Source organism: Plecotus auritus (assembly GCF_963455305.1).
Source record: "Plecotus auritus genome assembly, chromosome: 5".
Classification (NCBI taxonomy): domain Eukaryota; kingdom Metazoa; phylum Chordata; class Mammalia; order Chiroptera; family Vespertilionidae; genus Plecotus; species Plecotus auritus.
In genome coordinates this window covers 68,740,238-68,766,600 of record NC_137776.1, presented here as the reverse complement: position 1 = coordinate 68,766,600, position 26,363 = coordinate 68,740,238, and the positions used below count along the sequence as shown (strand labels likewise).

Sequence of the window (26,363 nt, the reverse complement as noted above, 5' to 3'; positions counted from 1 at the left end):
TAGCAAAAGGAATATAGAAAGCTCATTCTACATAAAATGTTTTTAAATATATAAAATAAGTAAAATTACAAAGGAAATCTTTTCACCTCTACTAAAATATAGTTCTATCCACAGACTCTAGGATCAATGGACCCTTATTTTTAAAATTTGGAAGAATTTTTAAGTAGTACCAGAGGACACACAATCCCTAACTACAATTTATAAAATTACTTTGATAGAATAAAAAAACAAAAGCAAGCTTTATTTAGTCTCTTTAAGATATCCTTCTCTGTACTTTGAAATTATAACAAAAAGAACATTGGATGTTTTTTTAAAGCCTATTTTGGTTAAATTTCTTTTGTTTGAAACAAGATTTTTGTAAGCTTATTCATATACTAGAGGCCCAGTGACCAATTTGTGCACGGGTGGGGTCCAGCTGGCCTGGCCCCAATCGGGCAGACCGGGGTTGGGCCTGTTGGGAGGAGGAGATGGCGGGAGGTTGGCCGGCTGGCCCCGCCCCTGTTTGGGGTTGGGGGGCCGAATGGGGGTGGGGCCAGCCATGGGGAGGGGCTGTGGGTGGTGGGCCAGCTGGCCCTGCCCCTGAATGGGGTAAGGGGTTCCGATTTTGGGTGGGGCCAGGTGGGGGGAGGGCCTGCAGGAGGTTGGCGGGCTGGCCCCACCCCCTATGGGGGGGGCAGTCAGGGGTGGCCGGGGAGAAGGGGCTGCAGGAGGTTAGCCACCCAGCCCCACCCCCTGTTGGGGTGAGGGGGTGCAGTCAGGGCTAGCCAGGGGAGGAGGGGCTTCGGGCCTATCGTGGTGGGGTGGGCTGGCCTGGGGGAAGGGAAGGGGCATTTGGCCGTAGACCTGCTTTTAATCAGGGTGGGAGAGTTCGATCAGGGGCAGGCAGGCAGGAGGGAGGGACTGCAAGGTTGGCCAGCTGGCCCCACCCCCCGATCAGGCCAGTTCACTGGCCACAGTGGGCATCATAGCGACCGTCGTTATGGTCATTATGGCTATTACGGTTGCTGGCTTTTTATATATATAGATGGCATTCATCTGGAAAGTGACTGGAGTATCTCATGGAATTGACAGGTGGGAAGGAAAGGAACAAGGGTAGCTCTGGGATTTCAGCTTTCTCCAGAGTAGAGCCATTAATGGGGTTCCCAGTCAAGTGTTTAAATTTCAGGGTATTAAACAGACACTTGGTTGGTCAAGTTTGGATCACACATGCCTGAATTGGTCAGCCAAAGTCAGTTTCAGGCGGTTCTGAATGATGGTGGTTTGTATTTTTTAGTTGTTATTTTGATGTGGTTGTGGGAGGCGGTGAGTACAGGTGTTTACCTACACCACCATCTTGGTTCTCCTCTAGATTTGGATTTTATCTTAAATGTTATGGGATATCTTTGAAGAGTTTTAACCAAGGGTGTGTCTAAAATCCAATTTTCTTTTTAAAAATTTCAATCTGTTGCTCTGCAGATAATAAAAATATCACTCTTTGCTATGTTGCAGTAGTAAGGGTTAGGAAAAATAAATAATTATTACTCTGGCTGAAACTCAGGAATTTAATGGTAAATGGTCATTTTTAATAAAATGATGATCATACTGTAATAAAATAGTCTCTCTTAGATATCGGTTGAACAAGTGCCATGCTTTGAATTAGTAATCTAAATAATAAACTATCATGTTTGTTGTTTCTTGTTCTAGATTTTCCTCTAAGCATTAGGTCTGAGAAATTAACTTGGAAATGATGATACTTTTCCCAATTTCCCTCCCAGGTAAACAACTGGAGGAAAGAACCTTGAACTAGGAGTAGGAAGAACTGGTTTCTCATGCTGGCTCTGCCACTAATTGGTTGTACCATTAGTTGAGTTGTTTAACCTCTCTGGATTTCTGTTTCCTGTAGTGTAAAATAATGGGGATTGAATCATCTAATTGATATAGCTCTTTTGTGCCTGCAATCATAAATTTAGCAAGTCCTGTGTGTAAGACTAAAAATTCTGTGATTCTTAATGAGACCTCATAAAATCTCAAAATGTCCTTAAATATGAAACTAAGAAATATAAAATAACCGGCTCTCTGTTCAAAATTGGAAAATTCATCCTTATTCCCTTTTAACAGGACCAAGGAAATAAAACACCAGAAGCCCAGAGCACAGAGTATTTTCCTTCACCAATTCGTAGCATCGTGATACTTCTCTAATTCCATCAAGTACGAAGGAATGACCACTTTGGCAGATGGCCACAGAGGATGTCAACAGTTTTTTGGAGGCAAGCAATGAAATATTGATGCTTTGGGTGTTCTATTATTGAGTGTGTAGACACAAGTAGAATTATGTTTTAATGAAAATATTAAAAGTGTTCTTTAATACTGTAATTTACGTAAGTGTAGATAAGCTATTTCTCCCCACCTTACCCCCCACCCCACCTGAGCATTGTTGCATGTCAAAAATTATATTGAGCTAAGCTGCTTTTGCCCTTCCATGGTAAGGGATACATTACATTCCTAAATACAAAGTAAAAATTTAAATAACAGAAATGAAGTAGCCATGTTTGACAACAGGGCTCTGCCTATCTATCTTGGACACACATATAACTACAAATACTAACTAGTTTGGGTAGTTGGAATAGTTTGGATATTTTTAATTATCCATTTTATACCATTTATACATTTTTTTTGGTTTTGATTCCTGCATTTTTCTCACTTATTTTTAAATATTCTAAAGTATTCCAAATTCATGGTAAGTCGTCCCTTTATATTCCTCACAGCTTTGTATTTTGTGAGATGTCTATATCAAAAGATCCCATTAAGTTTTTAGTTACTTTCACAGCTGCTCTTACTTTTCCTGGAAAAACAGTCAATCAAGGATTGTGGAACCACAGTGTCATCTTCAAAATTGAAATTAATTATCTTACCCTTTAAAGGGAAAGTTTGCCTGGAAATAAATTGACTGTTTCAGAAAAAAAATATATAAATATAAGTAATCTCCCTTCTCCACCTTCATGAAAAAAAAAAAAAAAGACTTAAGTAGATGAATATAAAATGAAATAAAATAAACTCATAAAAATTTGAGTAGAATGTACTAAAATTGAATTTTTCAAAGCATTTTATACAAACAGAGAAACTAAAGATTTGCTCAGAATTTTTTATTTAATGTTCCTTCAACTCAGAGGCCTAAGGTCATCCAGCAAGAGTCTGCTTTTTAAGTTGAACTTAGAGAAACGCTTTCTAAGTAAAGGAGACCATAAATGTTTAAAAAGCCCTGTGTAGAGCTTCTGAGTAACTAGAGTCAAAATTAATTCTTGCTTTTCTGTTGGAGAAAATTTCATCTAATTACATTCAAATTATTCTGCAACTTTTTGGACAGCAAATCCTGATCACCAAAGAAAAGAAAGAGCAGCTGTGTTGCCCTCGCCTCATAGTTATAAGAATAGCAGTATTATGCAGTCCCTGGGCTTTATAGAACCATAAGTGATTATCCACTGGCTGCCTTCTGGCAGAAGCACACCTAACCTTTCTGAAATGCTGATAATATATGCCTTCTGTTTGTAAGCGTAGATCTTAAAAAGGAAAAAAATAGATTCTGCTTTCTTATCTAGTATAATGGCTCTTGGAAGTAGGAAGTTCTTATAACCCTTTGCACACAAGTATCTGTTTCTAAAACTTCTCTCAGAATTATACTTTAATCATGGTTTAAATATTTCCTAAGTCTAATACAATTCACTTAACTACTTAAAAAAAATACTTTAAATTGACCTTTGCTAAATTAGTGGAAATAGTTCCCATAAACAATGCTACTCCATAAGCAACCTACTGTCAAATTTCTTTCTCTAATGTTTCCTTTTCTAACTCATTCATAGATCAGACCTTATTTTGTTCTTACGTTATTCTTTAATCACAGCAACATATCTGTGTCAGACAGCTCTAATTTATATTTCTTCCACACTAAGAACTAGCCCTTTGTTCTCTATGAATTGCATTCTATTTTTGCTCATATCATTAATATGTGACAGATATTTATAGTTCTAATCAAAAGTGCTATTTCATTTATTTCCCATATTGTACGGTTTATTTGTAAATTACCATTGTAGGAATTTTTAGTAATTCGAAAGGCAGTTATAACACAGCACATATGACTTATAGGTATGACAAATTCATAGAACAGTTAAGACTAACTGATTAATCCTGTGCCAGACCTACCAGCTGTGTGATCTTGGGCAAATCATTGATTCTCTTTGATCCCCCATTTGTATATTTTTCATTTTTGGATACTAACAATAATATAATTGTAAGAATTAAGTGGGGTAGATGATAACATTAGTAAAAAGCTTATTTAGCACTCACCTAGCACATAATTGAATAAATAGGTGATGTAGTTATCCTACTTTTTGCAAGTGATTGAAGAAGGTTGAGTAAGCTCAACTCTTGGAAAATAAGTAATGGATTTGTCCATTATACTCATGTCAAATTTTTTTTTACATTATTGTGTTTGTTGTACTGCTACTAAATTTTGTTCTTATTGAAATTTCCCAAAAAGCAGTTTAAATTTTATATGAAACGTTTGAAAATGCAATCTATGTTGAAATCATGGTTAAAAAACATAGTTTTCTAAAAAGTAGTTGTTAACTTTTGAGCTTCATGAAAACTTTATGCATTACAAATTTTACAATGAATTTTACTTGGGTGATTCACTGCCTGTTCTAAAATTTTAACTTTTTATCAACCACTATTTTTTGGAGAAATATTCCACATGCAAAGCAAGAGAATTGAAGAATTTTTTTCTTGGGTTTAAACATATTTTATGTATACGTTGATCAAATGTGTGTTTAGTATGAGAAACTGGTTTGATATTTCCACTAGAAAAATAAAATTAAATAGGCAATTTGGTTCTCTGGATTAGTTTCCTATGTCTGCTGTAATAAATTATTACAAACTGGGTGGCTTAAATTAACAAAAATTTATTCTCCCACAGTTCTTAAGTCTAGAACTCCAAAATCAAGTTGTCCTCAGGACCATGTTCTTTTGAAGGCTCTAGGGGGGAACCTGTTCCCTGCCTTTCTCTTAGCTTCTGGTGTGGCCGTCCATCCTTGGTATTCCTTGGCATATAGATTCATCCCTTCTACCTCTGCCTCGCTCATCACATGGCTTTTATCCTGTGTGTCAGTGTCTCTTCTCTTCTTATAAGGACAGGATCATATTGGATTGGGGTCCACCCTAATTCAGCATGACCTCATTTTAACTTGATTACATCTGCAAAAGCGCTTTTTACAAATCAGGTCACATTCTTAGGTGTCAAGGGTTAGGATTTGAATGTATCTTTGGGGGTCGGGGGTACAATTCAACCGATTTAACACACTGTCATATATATATATATATATTAGTAGATAGGCTTAGATATATATTTTTTAACTGAGAATCAAGTTAGGAAAGAAAAATTGATTTTAAAAACTGAAAATTATCTTCTCCTAGAACAATGGTGGTTTCACTTGTGACAAGACATGATCTATGAATAGGTTTTTGCTGTTTGCTTAGAATGATTTGGTAGTACCATTTCTTGAACATAGTTTCTGGATAAAACTTTTTCCCATTAACTGAATAGCTCTATTTTTTAAAATTAGAGAACAATAGCTATCTTTTTGTTTGTTTACTTGAGATCAGAGTTCAAATAATAGGGTTACAGTTTTATGGTCACAGGCATGTATCCATATTACATATAAACAAATGTGATGCCCTAAAGACATTAGAGATGGTATGACATTTGTGTTTATAATTTTACTGAGAATTATTCTTTGTAAGTAAATTAACTGAGACAGTTTTCCTTTGTTGTACTTGATTCGAAACAGGACTACTTTTTATTTTCCCGAGTAAGATATTTACTTAAATTAAGATTAAGAAAAAAATTGTTGACCTTTCAAAAAGAACGTAAGCATTACATATTTTTAACATTAATTCTACTGTTTATTATAGAAAAGCTCATTCTTGTGAAGTCTTTCTAATATATAACTTGGTGTGGTATATAGATCATCAGTACATTTTTATCACATCTTTTTTATGGTCACCTCCTATGTATTTAGACAACTGTCACAGATTTTCCATGTAATAAAACTTACACTGTGTAAGTTTCAATAAACAGATTTTATATGTATTTTCTTCTCTTTGAGCTTCTGAAAAGGAAGGGAAGTAAAGCATTATAAAGTCCTATTGTAGGTCCTCGTGTTTTGCCATTCTTGCATGAAACACATGAAATATCCAAAAATACTTTTCTTGCAGGTAAAATCTGCTTCAAATTACTTTTTACATATAATAGTCACTCAATAAATGTTTATGAAGTGAAGGAAGGAAATTGTAATTAGTCCTTCAGCTTGTAGATAACATCCAAGAGTGTTATTAGAAGGTAAAGCAATTCTGAAGCTAACTCTATTATACACCTTCATGTTAAATATTTTTCTAAAATTTTATATGAAAGGTAAACAGAGATGAGAACTAGAGAGTTTGCAATGTGAGAAAGTGGCAATATGATCTTTATTTCCCAGAACTTTTCAGTAAATTGAAGGATTTAAGGTTTATATTTTTATCTCATTTCCAAGTGAATGTTGAAACCTTCAGGAAAAAACATAAAGTAGCTGGTTAAATGAACAGTTGACTATGCATTTTGAGATTGGGGTTTGGTTTTCTAGACTATGGATCAGATTACTAATGGAGTGGTTCTCCACCCTGACTATGCTTTAGCATAACCAGAGAAGTTTTTTAAAAACAGTTATTTAGGCCCTGTCTCTACTGGTTACTCTCTATTGTTCCGATTACTAGCTGAATGATTTTGAGCATTCTTTAGTTCTCAGAATCAGATTCTCTAGAAGGGATGATATAGTAGTAGTGGACTTTTGGATAAGACTGTGTCTTACAGAAATTGGAAATAAAATATAATATATACTTAGAGATATGCTGATCTAATTAGGAAAACTTTGAACTGAAAAACGGGGATTTGAGGAGATAAATATGCAAATTAATAAAGATTTTATTATTAAGAGCATCAATAATGATGAAGTAAAATACCCTGTGTTACTGGTAAAAAGACTTGGGGAAAATATTAGGAAATTGTACTTTTGCCTCAAATGTCTATATTCCAAGGCCCAGACTATGTCTGAAACTGGAGTGGACTGATTTCTTAGATGGGGAATTTAACATCAATAGAGTATTCCCAGTGAGGTTGAATAACCATTTGCTAAGAGTATAACAGTGGTAGATATGATGGTGATCATGGATAGGACACGGTTAGCTTATGGAATGCTTATGAATTGGAAAGCCTCTAAGGTCTTTTCCAACTCAAATAGGCTGTGTTTGTAAATAATTGACAGTTAGCATTTATTTATTCTTGTATATATTTTGAAAACTTCTATGTGCCAGATATCATACTGAAAGATAAAATTTAGGACATGAAGAAAAATAGAATACACTGCTATATAGTATCATGGGGGCAATTAAATGACATAATTGTATTTCATTTATACATATACATGTGTTGGCTATTTCTGTTACCATTTAGAAGCTAACGTAAAAGTATGAAATAGGAAGTCAATATACTTAAATGTACAGAAAGAAATTGTACTAGAAAAGCTGTCCTCTTGATCCAGGATTTTTGAAGAGAAACTTCATGAAAACAAATATAAATATGCATTATATTGTATTTGAAATTACTCTATTATTGGGTAGACTCAGGAGCTAACATTAATTAATTTCTGTCATTGTTCCTTGCCTGCATGTTCCTTTACTGAGCATGCAACTGATGAAGTTACTTTTGATGCTGCTATTATTGCTTATTAATAGCCAGAATTTTGGAGAGCGAGAGTCCAGTTTCCTGGAAGAAAAACTGCTGAGGATAGAGAAACAGTACTCATAAGAGAAAGGCTAAGTAAGTATAATGGGTCTTAGAGTATAGGACTTGATTGATTCCAGAGCCCCAGAGGGAGTGAAGAGAAAGGAATTTCTAGAGAAGACCATCTAGTTCTGGTTTTAAAGAAGCAAAATGAAAACATCAATAATTATTTTCTTTTTTCTGCTATATATTTCTAAAGCAATATAAGGATAATAAAAAGTGTAAAAGTAAAATTGAGCTACCTTTTTTTAACCAAACTTCCCCTACTCTAAATTTTTACTACTTTTTGTTTTACTGGGTTTTAGCAAGTCATTCCCTATTTTGAAATGTTTTAACTCCATAACAGAATTCAATGTATATTACTGTCCATGAGTAAAGAGGCACCAGAGAAATGAAAATGTATATATATTGGGTCAAACCATCAGCATATTACTGGTCGGGTTCCTCAGAAGTAAAGTTTTTTTGTTAGGTTTTGCTTTTGAGGTATAAAAGCAATACATACGCATGGTTTTTAAAATAAGAAACATAATATGGAAAAGTATAAAAGTAAAATTTGTAGCCATTCTGTTTCTACTTCCCACAGGTAACTTCAATTAACTTTCTTAATGTATCATTTCAGAGGTCTTTCCAAATACAAGTGACACACACATATACATACACATCTACCCATCTGCATATACTGGTATATGCTTTTTATTACATAAATGCAACAGATCCATTGTTTTTTGCTAGTAGCCTTTCCGCTGTTTGTCTCTTTAATATTGATTTGTAAGAACTTTTTGTATACTAATAAAATGTGCCCTTTTTTTATGTGTTCCAAATATTTTTTCTGTTGTTTAATTTGAACTCCAGGTTGATTTATGGTAGTTTCTCTTTCTCATACTGAAATTTTAAATTTTGGGTTAGTCAAATTATTAGTTGTTTCTGTTATGGCTTCTGGAGTGTACTAGTATGTCCAAGATGATAAAACATATAACACCATTTTTTCTTCCCCACCATTATGGCTTAATTTTTGTTAAGGGACTTTAGGTTTTAGGTTCACAGCAAAATTATAAGGAAGGTACAGATATTTCCTATAGATCCCCTGGCCTCAAACATCTTCTATAGCTTTCCCCATTATCATTATTCCCACTGCAGTGGTGCATGTGTTACATCTGATGAACTTACATTGACACATCATCACCTAGTCTGCACTTTACATTAGGGTTCATTATCAGTGTGGGTTTGGACAAATGTAAAATGACATGTATCCACTATAATAGTATTATACACAGTAGTTTCACTCCCTTAAAAATCCTCTATACCGCCCTAACCGGTTTGGCTCAGTGGCTTAGAGCATCGGCCTGCGGACTCAAGGGTCCCAGGTTCGATTCCAGTCAAGGGCATGTACCTTGGTTGCGGGCACATACCCAGTAGGAGGTGTGCAAGAGGCAGCTGATCGATGTTTCTAACTATCCCTCTCCCTTCCTCTCTGTAAAAAATCAATAAAATATATTTTTTTAAAAAATCCTCTATACCTATTCATCCCCTGTTTAAATCTTTAAATAACTGGAATCTTGTTAGTGTCCTAACAGCTTTTATTCAATCATATTTTCTTAAAATGTCACCTTTATTCTATATTTAAAAGTTATGTATATGCGAGTGTATCTCAGTATTCTCCATTATACAAACTTTTGTCTATTCCTTTTGTAAAACTAAACTCTTTATTTACTATATCTTTATAATGTTTTTAATATCTGCAAGAACTGGTTGAAAATATTCCTAGATAATGACATGCTTTTTATCAGATGAACTTTGTTATTATCTTTTTAAGTTCTCAGAATAAAAAATCCTATTGGTATTTTCATTGGAATCTTATTAAAATGATAGATTAATCTAGGCAGAATAAGAAGTCTTAGAATATTGATTATATCTGTCCTGAAAGCAAATTACATGTCTTGCACATATCTAGATTTATTTATTCTGAGTTACTTATTTTGTGTGTGTATGTGTTTATATTAAATGGGTTTGTTTCTAGTTTTTCTTTTCTAATTGGGCATGGCTTAGATATAGTAGAAACATTGATTTCCATATACTAATCATGTAACTAGCTACCTTTCTAATTTTTTTTCTTAGATTTTCCATTGATTTGCATACCTTCTACTTCTTTCTCCCACCTAATTAGCTAGTATATACAGAACAATATCAATATAACTAGAGGCCCGGTGCACAAATTAGTGCATGGGTGGGGTCCCTCTGGGTGGCCTGCGGGGATTAGGCTGAAAACGGCAGTCCAATGCCGCCGGCCGCTCCTGCCTGCCGCTCCCACTCATACCGGTCCTGCTGTGCCTGCCATGGGCTCACGCCCAGTCGGTCCTGATGGGGAGAGGCTCACGCCACCGCAGCAGCTCTCGCCAGCCATGAGCCCTGCGTCTGGCACCGTCCCGAGGGTTGCGGGGGGGATGGGACACAATCGGCCCTCAGGGTGGGCTGTGGGACACCCTTGCCTGCCTGGGATCCAGATCCATCCCGCTGACGTTCAGGCAGGTTGTCAGGAGCCACCTGGCGGCTGCTTTTATATCATTTCTTCCTTGCGGAGCGTCTAAGGAGGGGAAACAGCTGTGGTGCCCAAGGCCAACTTCCAGGAGGCTGGCAGCGCTGTCAGGATCATGCTGGCAGCACCAGTCCGTTGGTGCCTGGCCCAGTCTCCAGAGATTGGAACTGCAGGACTACTGAGGGATTGAGTGACTGCTGCCCGGCTGATGGGCCACCAGGACAGATCTGTTGGTTGAGTGGTGCTCCCGCTGTGGGAACGCACTGACCACCAGTGGGCAGCTCCTGCATTGAACGTCTGCCTCCTGGTGGTCATTGTGCGTCATAGCTACCCTTCAACTGGTTGTTTGGTCGCTTAGGCTTTTATATATAGAGATTGTTTTTAACTTTTTTTTGCCCACCAATACTTTTACCACAATAGATATGACAAATAACCTTGTAGCTCTCATAGCTGTGATTACAGGAAAATTAGGTATTTGCAAATAAAATAATTATTTAAAAAGTGAAACAAAATTGAATGAGTAGTTGAATTCCTAGAGTTATATTAGTTATATGAAACCAATTTTCTGATGACAGAATTAAACTTTCTCTTTTTATCTGTGGCTACTTTAAGATTTGCTTTTTATCCTCGACCTTCAGAAATTTAACATGATGTGCCTAGATTATGTTTCCTTGTATATTTCCTTCTAGACTTGTGCTGAGTTTGAATCTATAAGTTGATGGTTTTCACCAAATTTTGGGTATTGCTCCCATTACTTTTTCGAAGATTTTTTCCTGCCTCATTTTCTCTCACTTCTCCTTCTGGGACTTAAAATTTGTGTATGATAGATTGCTCAATATTGTTCCATAGGTATGTGGGTCACTGAGACTGAAATTTTTTTTGTAATATTTTCTACCTGTTCTTCAGGAATTTATATTCATCTGTCTTCAAGTTCTTTGGTTTGTTTCACTATCATCTCCAATATACTGTTATGCCCATCCTGTGAATTTTTTATTTTTATATTGCACTTTTTAATTCTGTGATTTCAGTTCGGTTATTTTATTTAAAAAAAAAAGTCTTTATTGTGGATATATATATATAAAACATAATTTATCATTTTAACTATTTTAAGTATACCAATTGAATTCTTCCATTTTCTGCTAAGAGTCTCTATGTGTGCACTTACTATGATGATATTTTACTTTATGTTCTTGATAATATTTATAGTAGCTGCCTTAAAGTACTTGTCTAAGTCATCTCAAAGTCTGTTCTATTGCCTGCTTTTTCTATGAATGCTGGGTCACATTTTCCTGTTCGTTTACATCTCTAATTTTTTTATAATTTACTGGATAGATGATATACTTTAGCAGTGGTTCTCAACCTTTTAAATGCCGCGCCCCTTAATACAGTTCCTCATGTTGTGGTGACCCCCAACCATAAAATTATTTTCGTTGCTACTTCATAACTGTAATTTTGCTACTGTTACGAATCGTAATGTAAATATCTATGTTTTCCGATGGTCTTAGGCGACCCTGCCAGCGGTTTTCAACCTGTAGGTCGTGACCCACAGGTTGAGAACCGCTGCTGTAGAGCCTAAGTCCATCGGAAAACACAGATATTTACATTACGATTCGTAACAGTAGCAAAATTACAGTTATGAAGTAGCAACGAAAATAATTTTATGGTTGGGGGTCACCACAACGTGAGGGACTGTATTAAAGGGTCGCAGCATTAAAAAGGTTGAGAACCACTGCTTTAGAGACTCTGGATTCTATTATCTTTCTCTGAATACCATTGCCTGTTTGTATAACAATTAAATTACTGGCTGCTTGTCTTTAAGGAAGGTTTGATTTTATGTTTTGTAAGAATGAGTCTCCTTTGGTTTTGCCCTTAATCCCAAGGTGACTCTATTAGGACTGGGATATAATCTTTGCTCCTAAAATGTGGCCCTTCAGGTATTTATGTAGAAAGCTTGAGTTGTTCACCAAGCTGCTTTAATATGATGAGATTCAAACTCCAAACTCTTTTTTGTCATTCAGTGGGCAGCAGCAGAAATCCCTGTTTTACTTCCTGTGGGTTCTTTGGAGTCTTCCCCATGCATGCACAGTTCAGGAGTCAGCCCAAGAGGGAGTATATATGCAATATTTTTACTCCCCCTCTGTTTTCCCACTTTCTGAAATCCACCTCTCCCAACCCTCAATTATCAGCCATTCTTTCAACTGTGAACAGTAACCGATGATACCTCAAGCCAGTAAGTGTGGCCTTCTGCTTTTTAGTTCTAGCAGTTCCCACTACTTTTTACCTCCAGGGATAAGCACTATAAATGGAGATCTAGTCCAGCCATGTTCTCTTCTTTGAATGAGTTAAACCCTCTTTCTTTCTGTTTCTGTTGCTTTTGGTCACTCTCCATTGTGTCTTTAAATAGTTGTTTCTATCTGTTTGTGTTAGTATTTTCCACAGTTTATAATTGCTATCAGTGGATAATAGCTCTGATTGAAGTTACTCTACCATTACCAGAATTAATTCCTGGGTGGGTTTGTTTTACTTTCATATTTACCTATTCACTTTATTATTTCACATTCAAGTATACTATGTTACTCCATGATCAGTTTAATAACTTAGACCTAGGTTGGATTCCTGGCTCTGCCATTTATTATAATGTTACTTCAAATTTCTGATATCTAATGTCCTTTTATATAAAATGGAAATGATCACATGTACTTTATTAGGTTGGTTGCTTTTGAATATTAAATGTGAAAATATGTGTGAAACATGTGGCACAGAGCCTAGAAATTTCTTGCCACTCATAAATGCTGCTTGCTACCTTTATTTCCCATAATTATTCTATAATTTGGAAGGTCAGATATTACCATATGGAACAGCTTACCCACGATCTTACTGCTAGGTAACAGGAGTATAGATTAATTAAATCAATTCTGTAAGATAAGTTTGTTTCCCAGAGATTCCAGTTTTAGTATTATCCAATATGAGGAAAAATTGATGGTCTGATGGTGATTCAGAGGAGGAAGAGCTAAATAAGACTTGCTAATAGTCAAGCCACAGGGTCCTGGGTGATGGGTGATGTCTTTTTCTCTTCTCCGAGCACTTAAGAGCCAGACAACTGACTGGTGACAGCAGATACTACTGTAGCATTTTTTTCCTATCAGAGAAGAATGAATCTTAGCAAGTTTCTAATTTTAGAGCGAAACAGAATATTCAGTGAGAATACTCTGGCTCAGTGAAACAAGTAGTACGTGTACATATATGGTCAGTAAAGAGCATAATAAAAAACATAGCACTATGTAATGAACTAGTCTCTCCTTCAGCTTTAAATGTAACTCAAAAATGAATATTTTTACCCTAGGCAAACATGTAATTTCAGAAACTTGTTATGGAATGAGCTTTTCTGTGAATAGTTAACATCAGTATTTGTTCTGTCTGCTGGAATCATGGTATGTGTTTTTTTGTGCTATATCGAAGCAATGCATAAGATTTTTTGCGTGATTTTCAAAAACATTTTGCTACAGTGGAAACAATTTAATGCTGAAGGTAAAAAGGGAAAGTGATTGAGGTTGCATCAACTCTCTCTGGTAAGCATTATTACAGTTGCTATTCACATTTATGCCTGTTCACATAGAAACCCATCAGTCATGTAAACTTAGGGCCAGATTATGATCTCAAATGCATAGCATGAATTGCCACATATTTTTATTCCACCAAAAAAGACATGCTGAGTAACATCTGAGATTAAAATCTGTCCTTTCAAATTGATTTTATTTTTATCCAGACTAAGAAGCAAAATGCAGTGTCAGAAGAGGAAATAAAATAATTCCTGTGAGAATGTGTTTTCTTTTATTACATATAATTCTTGAAGAGTCAGATGTTCATATATTTCTGTAATCATCATAATGGCTCTGAGAGAAAATAGAAAAATTATTATCATTTTAAAATGAAAATTTTATGTCCTTGTGAGAACATATGCACTAACTTGCATTTTATGGAAAGGCCATATTATCAAAAGAGCATTACATAAGTTTATAATATGTGAGAAGCAAACAAAACCTATTTATATAGAACATGAGATTTCCCAGAATAGATTTTATATTTGTTTCCATGAAAACTTAAAAAAATTTAAAACATACCAATAAAATAAAATATTTAAAATAATAAAACTGTCTTTTTGGCATTTTAAGTATAAAGTAATTGCACAGAAGATTTGAAGATAAAATCTTCATTTACATTTCCTTTGAGCCAAAGAAATTTAATTCCATTTATACATAGTGTTGTTTTTGAACAGTGTTTATTAAGAACCTTTTATGAGCAAAGCACTCTACTAAGTATTTTTAGGGGATACCAATAAAAGGAATCTGGTAGCATCCTGCCTCTAAGATGTGTGTAGTTTGGTAGGAAAAATAAAACTACAAAGATGACATATGGATATGAAAAGAGTGGGCAAATTTCACAGTATAGTTCTCAATAGCTCCCAGAGAACAATGTTGGTCTGTCCCATTTTTAATTGTATTTCAGAATTACAAGTGATTTTTAAGAGAGCTAGCTGGCATAGTTCCTGGAGCATAATAGGTGTTCAATAAATGTTTTAAAAATACATGAATATTTTCTTTCATGCTTAGAGTAAGAGAGCAGGCTTGATGTTGTGTGAGTCTCTATGTGTGTGTTAACTATCTCTGTGGTTAAACCAATTATTTTAGATTTAGACTGATTTTATCTGAATTTTATCATCTTTGTGACCTTGGGCAAATTGCCTCTTTAAACTCCATTTTCTTCATCTGTCAAATGTAGTGATAATATCTGTGTCATAGGTTTGTTGTGTAGAGTGAATGAGATAATGTATGTTGGGCCTATATTATAGTGGCTATAGTAGTTTAGGTTAGGAAAAAACATTGTTACAGTTATTGTTCTCATTATCCTTTCTAATAAAAGAGTAATATGCAAATTGACCATCATTCCAACACACAAGATGGCTGCCCCCATGTGGTCAAAGATCCTGCCCCCATGTGGACACAAGATGGCCACCACAGGATGGCTGGCAGGGGAGGGCAGTTGGGAGGGACCAGGCCTGCAAGGGAGGGCAGTTGTGGGCGATCAGGCCAGCAGGGGAGGGCAGTTGGGAGGGACCAGGCCTGCAAGGGAGGGCAGTTGGGGGTGATCAGGCCTGCAGGGGACAGCAGTTAGGGGCGACCAGGCCATCAGGGGAAGGCAGTTGGGGATAACCAGGCCTGCAGGGGAGGGCAGTTGGGGTGACCAGGCTGGCTGTGGAGGGCAGTTAGGGGCAAACAGGCTAACAAGGGAGGGCCATTAGGGGTGACCAGGCCAGCAGGGGAGGGCAGTTGGGGGCAACCAGGACTGCAGGGGAGGACAGTTAGGGGTGACCAGGCTGGCAGGGGAGGTCAGTTAGGGGTGACCAAGCCAGCAGGGGAGGGCAGTTAGGGGCAATTGGGCCAGCAGGGGAGCAATTAGGCATCGATCAGGCTGGCAGGGGAGTGGTTAGGGGGCGATCAGGCTGGCAGGCAGGTGAGTGGTTGGGAGCCAGCAGTCCTGGATTGTGAGAGGGAAGTCCGACTGCCCTCGAGGGGTCCCAGATTGGAGAGGGTGCAGACTGGGCTGAGGGACACACACCCCCGTGCACAAATTTCGTTCACCGGGCCTCTAGTCTTTACTAATAAAGAATGGCTGAAAGCACCTTGTTATGAAACAGAACTAGTTAAACCATAACATTGACTTGGCATGTGTGTAAATAGCAGAATTTTTATTCCAAATAGGAAGTACTTTATTTAATCTGTACTATTTGTGTGTGTTTTTAATTAAGGGAAAATATAATGAGCGATAAATAAAATATATTTATTATTTAATTTTTTACCTAATTATTTTGTCTTTGCAGAGAGAAAACTCAAATAATCACTCGGGAATTATTATTTACTCTTTCATTTATTTATTTATCCATTCCACAAGTATTGACTGAGCATACCTGTTTTCCGGACATTGTGGCAGGAACTAGTGATAGCGCTGTGACTAGCTCCCTGCCTTCAAAAAGTTTACATTTAATTGGAATCCTAGTTCATTTTTCAGAACTGGATTTGCTCACAGGTGGTGAACAGTGTCCTAGGCACTGTGTTTGAGATTTAAGGAGCAAACGTCACATGAATGAGGGTTCCTTTTTTGACTCCATGAATCATAATAATTCCAGACAACATCAGGCTTGAAAAGTTACATTATTAGCCCACATTCCTGAAAGTTATATCTAATTATTCTCTGTCCTTTTAAAGGAAAGATATATTTTCCAGTTTGCTTTGCCAAATTAACAAAAGTTAGGTAAGAACAGTACATGATCACAATTGAATCTAACTACTATTATAGTTCTGTTAATTCCATTATCTGGTCTACTTTAAATAAAAATAACTAAATTTTCTTTATCTTTTGAGTATTAGGAAACCTTGGGCCTTGGACCGGTACCTAGGTTAATAGCTATTTCTGTTTGGAACTTTTCTTCTATCTTCCCCACCATAAATTACCATATTGTTAACTGTTGTGAAAGAACTTCGTTGATGAAGACATTCTGCTAAATCTCAGAAAAGGCTATAGAACCTTTCCTTCTCTGCTTTTCTGTTTATTGTTTGAAGGAGACCAAACTATTTTTGAAAGAAACTAAGCAAATAAGCATTTGCAGTTTTTTTCAAGTTTAACTTCTTATCTGTAGGAGGATTTGGGCAAGTACTAGTATACTTGTCCTTTTTGCTCAGCTGTAAGGTGCAGGTGATAAAATTCACCTGCTGGTTATGTGGTTCAGATTTCAAAATAAGAAAGAAGCTTTAGAAAGTAAGAACTTTGATATAGTTAGCTGTTGTATTTAGTGGCATGAGATCATAATTAATTATAGCAACTACTTACTATTAATTAAGCTTTTTAAAGTCCATATGCTTCACATAGATTATTGGTACTTCTCACAGTAACTCCACATGATAGGAATCATTATTGCCTAATTATATATGAAGGAATATGGTCTCAAAAATAGTAACTGGCTTTCCCACAGACATTTGAATTAGTTGTAGAGCCAGAATTCAAACCCATGTTTGTTTGATTCTGAATCCAATACCACATTGTACCACATTGCCTCTCCACTGGATTCTAGAACACAGGAGTGGAGTGGAGTGCCTAGGCAGTCTTCGATTCCCTGTTATGGATTGGATTTGTTTTTTTTCCTTTTCTTATTTCATTTATTATGTGCACATGTTAAATCAAATAATATTGAGTATATCCTGCCTAGGATCTACTTAGTGATAACTTATTTAATTTTTAACTGCTTTAATTTTTAATTACTTTTAACTATTCCAAGTTTTTAGTCACCTATTTGTAAACAGTATGTTTTACTGCTATACATAGGTTTACCAATATTAGACACTATAGAAAGAAATTAGAAATAATTAATCTATTATCTTAGATGACTTAACTCACTTGTAGCTCTCCATCCCTCCATCCTGCCAATATAATTTTTTAAAAATGTCTACCTTATTGATATTATATAAATATTGTTCCCTGCAAAACCAAGTAGTATACTATAATTACACTTCCTTTCTTGTACATTACTTTTTGTTGACTGGAGATGTTCTCTTATTTTCTGTTGTGAGTATTTCATAATTAGAAAGAAATTTTCTTTCCACCTATTCCTTTTTCTATCTCTATCACTATTCTTTGAAACCATGTGGTAGAGATGTTAACTTTTATCCAGTTTCTCTCTTTCTTAAACTTTGCAACAGGTATATTGTTTTTTCAATCCTCACACAAAGATATGTTTTAATGATTTTTAGAGAGAGGAAGGAGAAGAGAGAGAGACTTCCAACCAGTTGCCTTCCATACTTGCCCTGACCAAGAATCAAACTCGCAGCCTATTTGGTGCATGGGAGGACACTCCAACCAACTGAGCCACGTAGCCAGGGCTGCAGCAGATTTTATTTGCAGACTCTACAACCTATCCCTGTCAGAAATTTGTATTAGTTCTTAAAGAGTCTATGCTTTTGTTTCTAAAAATTTTCCAAAAGCCACATTTAAAACGTCTTTTTTATTTTATTTTTTTAAATATGTTTTATTGACTTTTTAGAGAGAAAGGAAGAGGTATAGAGAGATAGAAACATGGATCAGTTGCCTCCTACACGCCCCCTACTGGGGATCGAGCTGGCAACCCGGGCATGTGCTCTGACTGGGATTGAACCAGGGATATCTTGGCTCATGGGTCAAAGTTCAACCGCTGGGCCACACCTGCCGTGCTAAAATATCTTTTAATAAAATAAACAAATTTTAAAACAAAGATCTCTAATGTTTTCTAATAATAAATAACTTGCATAGTAAGAGTATTTCATTTTATTTAGTAAGTTCTTTAAATAAATTAGCACATGTTTTAAGACATTTTTCATGTCTTAAAAATATGTGTAACCACTACCCTCTTGGTTAAATGGACATCCAAAACATTGATGATGGCAGATGACATTCAATTTTTCAGTTGATCACTCAAAAGAGTTGGGCTTTTGCATCAAAGGTGAACAGCCTGAAAGATGGTAACTCAAAACAGCTAGAATACTGAGCCCTTTAAAGGAATATAGCAACTACTTTAAATGCACTCAGGGTCATTTGAAAAAAACTTGTATAACATACTGAGAATATTTTGTAAAACCACTATACCTGACAAAATTCTAAATCCATTGAGGTTAAGAACTTTATGGAATTTTATAAAGAGAAATGAAAATGTCAAACCTTGAAAATATGTCATATTGAATTTATTTAAATTGTTTTTAATCAATAACATAATTATAAGTGAACTAGTATGTGTGGGTCTGCAATCAAACATTGCATATTTAATAAAGCAAGTTAAAATATGCTTTCCAAATGGTTTTCAGATAGGAAGATTCTAAATTGAAGAAAGAAGATATAAACTCAAGATTTGCAAGTTTTCTTTTGAAAATATTCATGAATAAGATCTATAATTAATGACATTAAATTCTCCCTAATACATTATTTATTTTTTAAAATAATTTTAAAGAACAATATGGAGGGGGGAAACCAAGATGGCGGCATAGGTAAACACCTAAACTGCTTCCTCGCACAACAATTTCAAAACTACAACTAAAAGACAAAACGGACATCATCCAGAACCACAGGAAGGCTGAATGAGTGGAAATTCTACAACTGGAAGGAAAGAGAAAAGCAGAGTGAGACTCAGAGAAGCTGCAGAAGGCAGAGGTACAGAGGCGCACAGAGAGGACTGGCAACTGAGTACGCGGCTGGCTTTCTCAATCAGGAGGGAGACAAAAGCTCCCAGCTGCTCTGAACGCCAGTTTCGGGCGAGACTCTGGGGACCCAGACTCATTCGGGAAGAAACTGGACTGTCTGGCACCAGACAAAACTCAAGGGTGGCTTTATCTCAGAGGTGCTTGCTGTGATTACAGTGGAACACTGAGACCCAGGGGCCTCTTAGGGCAGGGCTGACGGAAAGCCATAGCTGTCTGCTCTGCCCTGAGACTCCACCCCATCCAAGCTGAGCACAGAGGCTTTTGCAATTTTGCAAGTCTTATCTCATAAGGGTGTCTCCAGCACAGAAGTTCTCCCAGCGTAGACACAGCTGATCCTCACAGCCAATTGGCTTGGAGGTCAGTTCCTCCCAGTGATACCAACAACAATCAAGGCTTAACTACAACAAGATTGTGCACACAGCCCACAAAGGGGTGCACCAAAAGTGTCCACCTCAGGTAACTGGGGAGGCTGAACCACTGGGCCCTATAGATCACCTAGCACACAAAGCCACTCTATCAACTCAGGGAAGCAGCCAAAATGCGGAGACAAAGAAACGTCATGAATGAAAGAAATGGAGGAAAACAAACGACTGGATATAGAGTTCAAAACCATGGTTATAAGGTTTTTCAAGAATTTTCTAGAAAAAGCCGAAAAATTTAGCGAGACCATCGAGGATATGAAAAAGGACCAACTAGAAATTAAGCATACACTGACTGAAATCAAAAATATTATACAGAGATCCAACAGCAGACAAGAGGATCACAAGAATCAAGTCAAAGATTTGAAATACAAAGAAGCAAAAAACACCCAACCAGAAAAGCAAAAAGAAGAAAGAATCCAAAAATTTGAAGATAGTGTAAGAAGCCTCTGGGACAACTTCAAGCGTACCAACATCAGAATTATGGGGGTGCCAGAAGAGAGAGAGCAAGATACTGAAAACCTATTTGAAGAAATAATGACTGAAAACTTCCCCCACCTGTTGAAAGAAATAGACTTACAAGTCCAGGAAGCGCAGAGAACCCCAAACAAAAGGAATCCAAAGAGGACCACACCAAGACACATCATAATTAAAATGCCAAGAGCAAAAGACAAAGAGAGAATATTAAAAGCAGCAAGAGAAAAACAGTTACCTACAAGGGAGCACCCATACGATTGTCAGCTGATTTCTCAACAGAAACTATGCAGGCCAGACTGGAGTGGCAAGAAATATTCAAAGTGATGAATAGCAAGAACCTACAACCAAGATTACTCTACCCAGCAAAGCTATCATTCAGAATTGAAGGTCAGATAAAGAGCTTCACAGATAAGAAAAAGCTAAAGGAGTTCATCATCACCAAACCAGAATTATATGAAATGCTGAAAGGTATTCTTTAAGAAGAGGAAGAAGAAGAAAAAGATAAAGATAAAAATTATGAACAACAAATACGTATCTATCAACAAGTGAATCTAAAAACCAAGGGAATAAAAAATCTGATGAACAGAATAAACTGGTGAATATAATAGAATCAGGGGCATAGAAAGGGAGTGGACTGACAATCCTCTGGGGGAAAAGGGTGTAGGGGATGTGGGAAGAGTCTGGACAAAAATCGTACACCTATGGATGAGGACAGTGGGATTTGGGGGGTAAGGGTAAAAGGTGGGGTGGGAACCGGGTAGAGGGGCGCTATGGGGGAAAAAAGAGGAACAATTGTAATAATCTGAACAATAAAGATTTAATTTAAAAATAATAAAGAACAATATGGAAATATAAGTAGGCATAATATTATTTTTATAAAAATGAAAATTATATTAGAGCAAACTATTAACAATGCCTTTTCCTTAGGGTAGAGGGCTGTGACTTTTTACTTGTATACTTTTTACGTATATACTCTTTACTTGTATCCTTCCATCTCACTTGAATTGTTTTCAAAATCAGAATCTGGTTTTTTGAAACCAGAAAACAAGGAATAGAGACATTTTCAAAAGAAATAAGGGTAAAGATAAAGTGGAGGGAAAAAAATATCAACCTTTATGTCTTGTTAATCTGATAAAAGAAATGCCCTAACATCTCATGGTAATCAACTAAAAGTAATGTGATAGATATAAAAATAGTGTTTGCATGCAACTATGAACTGGAGGCTAAAACAAACAAACAAGCAAAAAACATAGGCAAAAGTGCAATTCAGAGAGTTAAGCCTTTGTTGAACGTGATAAACCCTAGACTAGGGTTTTCACAAACTCATTCCTCATTGAAAGGTGAATAGGAGACAAAGTCCAGGGTTCTTCCTAGTTGCACAGTCTAAATGTGAGGTCTTTGTAAGAGTGCATAATAAAATCGGCCTACTCACCTCCTTCAGCATTGCAAGAAAAACTGATTGGTTCAAACCTGGAAACTGCGTATGTAGTAAAAGGTCATCTCCCTGATTATTTGTAACCAAAAGCTGGTCTTCCACATTATCACTGAACGTCACACCACATAGGTGATATAAAATAGAAAATTAAAGCTAATAATTTAACTTGGTCCTAAGTTTAAAATCCCTCAAGTACTTGGCAGAAGCAAACATAAATCTTACCTGAAGCAATCTGCTTCAATACAGGACTCAAATTTCCAAGGCAAAATTTAAAAACAAATATGAATTTACACTAAAAAATTACAAAAAGGTATTATGAATGAGTATTAGAAACAATATTCAGAAGAATAAGATTCATAAACATGTCAGATGTTAAGATTATGAAACAGAATAGAAAACAGATCTGTTTAATAAAGAAATATAACATGATCATACTCTTGAAGAAGAATGTGGGGAGACTTAACATACCACATATGAAGATTTGGCATTAAACTTTAGTAATTAATACAGCACAGATAGATGGATTGGTCAGTGGAACAAAATAGCCCAGAAGCATTTATATGAGTGGAAACTTAATATTCACAGTGGGGCAAAAGTAGGTTTACAGTTGTTTGTATTGAAAATAATACAATAATTTACAGTTGTGAATATGTGAAACATAGAATTTATTCATGTGTTATTATTTAGTAATTATTTTTCATACAAACAACTGTATACCTACTTTTGCCCAACCCTTATAACAGAGCTAGCATGGTGATAGAATTGACTTTTCAGTAAATGGTATTGGATCATTAATTATTCATTAGTGGGAAAATGAAATTTGATCCCTACTTTATACCACATGTAAAGATCAACTCTAAATGAAATAAAGACTTAAATGTGAAAGGCAAAACTAAAATTTTAAGGGAATATCTTCAAAGTAGTGAAAAATATAAGATAGAAAATGAAAGTCATTACAGAAAAGATTGTTAAATTTTGTTACCTTACAATTGTGATCTTCCTTCTCTCACAAGCCCCTTTTAGAGAATGAAAAGACAAGTTAGAATCTAGAGAAGCCATTTCAACACATATAATTGGAAAAGAATTATTACAGATCAATACAAAAAAATAGAAAAATGGGCAAAAGACCTCATATTTTTATCTGATTTTGCTTTCAAATGAACCTTTATTTCTGACCTTTATATCTGTCTATTACATACCACTTATATAAAGGGGCAAAATCCAATACTGTGCGTTTCTCAGTTGATGTTTTGGAAAACAAATTAATTAAATTAAAATTGGCATACTGAAAAAATTATCCTTGAATTGACTCACACCCATATCTTTGTGGCTAGCCCTAACAAATTCATTATCACCTTCTCTCAGCTTCTGACCTTTGATACAGTCTTTACATTATATTCTTTCTCCTGTAGTATCAAATAGAAATGGCATTATCTACTTGAGAGTCTCTGCAGATAATTTTCTCTAAACATGATTTAAACACTTACCATTTTTGTGTTATTAATTTTTAAAGTGGTGCTCATTTTTAACTGTGAATCTTTTGGGCAGAATTATTAGTTACCTCACTCTTTTCTTCATGCCACTGTTACCAGCTAAATCAGTGGTTCTAAACTAGGGGCATTTTCTGCCCCTACAGGGACATTCGGCAATATTTGGTGCCGTTTTGAGATGTCATTCTGGGTGGGGTGGGGTACAAGGCCAGGGATGCTGCTATTTATCCAGCCCCCCACAATGAAAAATTCTCTGACCCAAAATGCAATTAGTGCCATAGTTGAGCAACCCAACTCTAACCTGCCTTTCTAGCTACTTTTGTATTGTGCTTGTCTTCTATGGTTGAGTCATCTAGACACACCTGCCCTTGTAGAGCATCTTTCTAATGTAATAAACTGTATGTTCTGAATTCTGCTCCTACTACAACTAACAAAATAGTACAGAAAGTTGAGAATGTATTGACATAAATAGGTTTGAATGAAGACAGCTAGGGCTTTCCTACTCTTCTATATCAGGGTTTTCCTCATATAAATCATGAAATTAGGCAAATTAATGAAACAGGATTTAAAAAAAAAAAAGACAACTCACCAGATAGTGATACTGTCTTGTTTTTCATTCCCAGACTTTATGGAGGGAAAATCCAAACAAACATTTAATGGGTGCCTAGTTATTTGTGCTAGTCATTATACTATGCTGGTGTTTCCAGAAATTTAGCTCATTAATTCTCAGAACAAATATATAATAAATATTCTTATTTTACAGAAGAGAAAACTAGGACTTAGAAAAAGTACATGTAAATGCCTTGTCCAATTTCACACAAAAATCAGGATTTGATCCCAAGTTTTCAAACTCAGGTTTAGTGTTCTTTCTACTGTGCCATTCAGCCATTTTATACTTTACTAGAGGCCCAGTGCACGAAATTCATGCACTCGGGGGTGGGGAGGGTTCCCTCAGCCAGGCCTGCACCCTCTTGCAGTCCAGGAGCCTTCAGGGGATGTCTGACTGATGGCTTAGACCCGCTTCCCAGGAGCAGGCCTAAGCCATCAGTCAGACATCCTTAGCGCTGCCTGCATTGAGCATCTGCCCCCTGGTGGTCAGTGCATGTCATAGCGACCAATCGTTCCACTGTTCAGTTGATTTGCATATTAGCCTTTTATTAGATAGGATTACTTGCAGCATGCCTATTTTATGTAGTTATTTTTAAGTGTTTATTTTCTTGCCTAGAAAGTAAAGTATTTGAAAACCCGTGTGTTTTTAATGTTCTTTTTTTCTTGCTTCCCGTCATTTTTCAACAAGAGATTTTTAGAGTAGTTTTGTGTACACCACAAAATTGAGAGGAAGGTACAGAGATTTCCCATATGCCCCCTGACCCTACACATGCATAGCCTCCCCCATAATCAGCTTCACTTACCAGAATTTTACATTTCTTTACAAGTATGAACCTATATTGACACCTCATAATCACCCTAAATCTATATTTTACCTTAGGTTTACTCTTGGTGTTGTACTTTCTATAGGTTTGGACAAATGTATAATAATCCATATATAATGATGTATCATATACCATCATTATCATACAGAGTATTTTCACTGTCCTAAAAATCCTCTGTGCTTTGCTTATTCATCCCTATATCAACCATAATTTAGAATATCTAGTAGAGTGCTATGGGCTTTAAAAAGCTTAACAAATATTCTTTAAAAAGAAAAAAAATGGTGGGGAAAGATGGGTGTAAGGAGGAAAAGTAGGAATGCCTGACTTCTTCAGAACAATGTAAGAAGCCTGCCAGAACAGTTATTTCAATACAGAAAAGGTAGGTTTGCATTTTAAATGAGAACTTTGTTTATATTTCCTTTTGACTCAAAAACTACTTCAGAAGCCCTTATTGCTTGATGTGTTTGAATCATTTATTACACTGATTTGTTGCATTGATGCTAAGTGTCATGATAAGTTAAGAAAGGCAAGAAGTCCCATGCATTATGGACTTCTTTGTGACTTGCCATTCTTATTATCATCAAAATAAAAAAAAAAAGATTGGTCTTCATTTTCATTTGTATGACCATCTTGATGAAAATGTCAGACAGGCATTTGAAAATATTCAATACCATATAGATTTATTTAAAGCTAAAATTTAAATAATTTTTATTCAGTTTAAAATACTTGTTCATCATAGTTTTTGAAGAGTTGTGGTCATTTTAAGATGATGTCTTTCATATTTTAAGAGGAAGTGCCAAGTTCTATATGTTTAGCTTAAAATTGATATATGTAAAAACATTTTAAAGGTAATATTTTTTAAATGTATACCTTTTCAACCATTGTCGCAAGTATACATTTTCTCTACCATTTTACCTCCATATGTCAAAAGTACAGGTCATTTTGAGAGGGGAAATAAATGATCATCACCTTCATAACTCCTGCCTTGCTTTCGTCAGTAGGAAGTCGGGGGCTAAAGTTCTGTGTATTACAGAAAAGAATACATTTTAGAAGTTATGTGAATGATCTAACTGCAAACATGAGAGCTATTGCCATTGAAAAGAGTGCTGCTGGCAGGGCCCATGAGTGTTCAATTTTTTTGGAGAGCATGAAACAATCCCATCTAAAAAAGATTTTTTTTCTATCAAATGTCACAGCATCTCCATTAAGAAACACTGAAAGGTACTGATGCATATTCTAGTTATGAATATGTGCAAAATACCAGTTATCTTTACGAAAAGTTAAGGGATCTGAGATTTAAGGAATCTCCAACACATAACCTTTAAACCCAACAAACCACCATTTCATGAAGATGTTTATTGGAAAAATCAAGTTTACCCTTTTCACGTGGCATTGTGGTATTTGAAGAATGCATCCTGAACTGTTGTTAGGGACATTTTTCTCTAGTAC

General features: G+C 35.9%; 1 long non-coding RNA gene across 1 annotated transcript in view; it reads left to right on the top strand.

The window, feature by feature from the left end:
• Positions 1-2,981, top strand: part of LOC308248841 — a 168,904-nt gene extending 165,923 nt beyond the window's left edge. The window contains exon 3 of the long non-coding RNA XR_013960646.1: positions 2,098-2,981. This is a non-coding gene — a long non-coding RNA (uncharacterized lncRNA). The remainder of the gene's footprint in view (positions 1-2,097) is intronic.
• Positions 2,982-26,363: the final 23,382 nt, after the last annotated feature.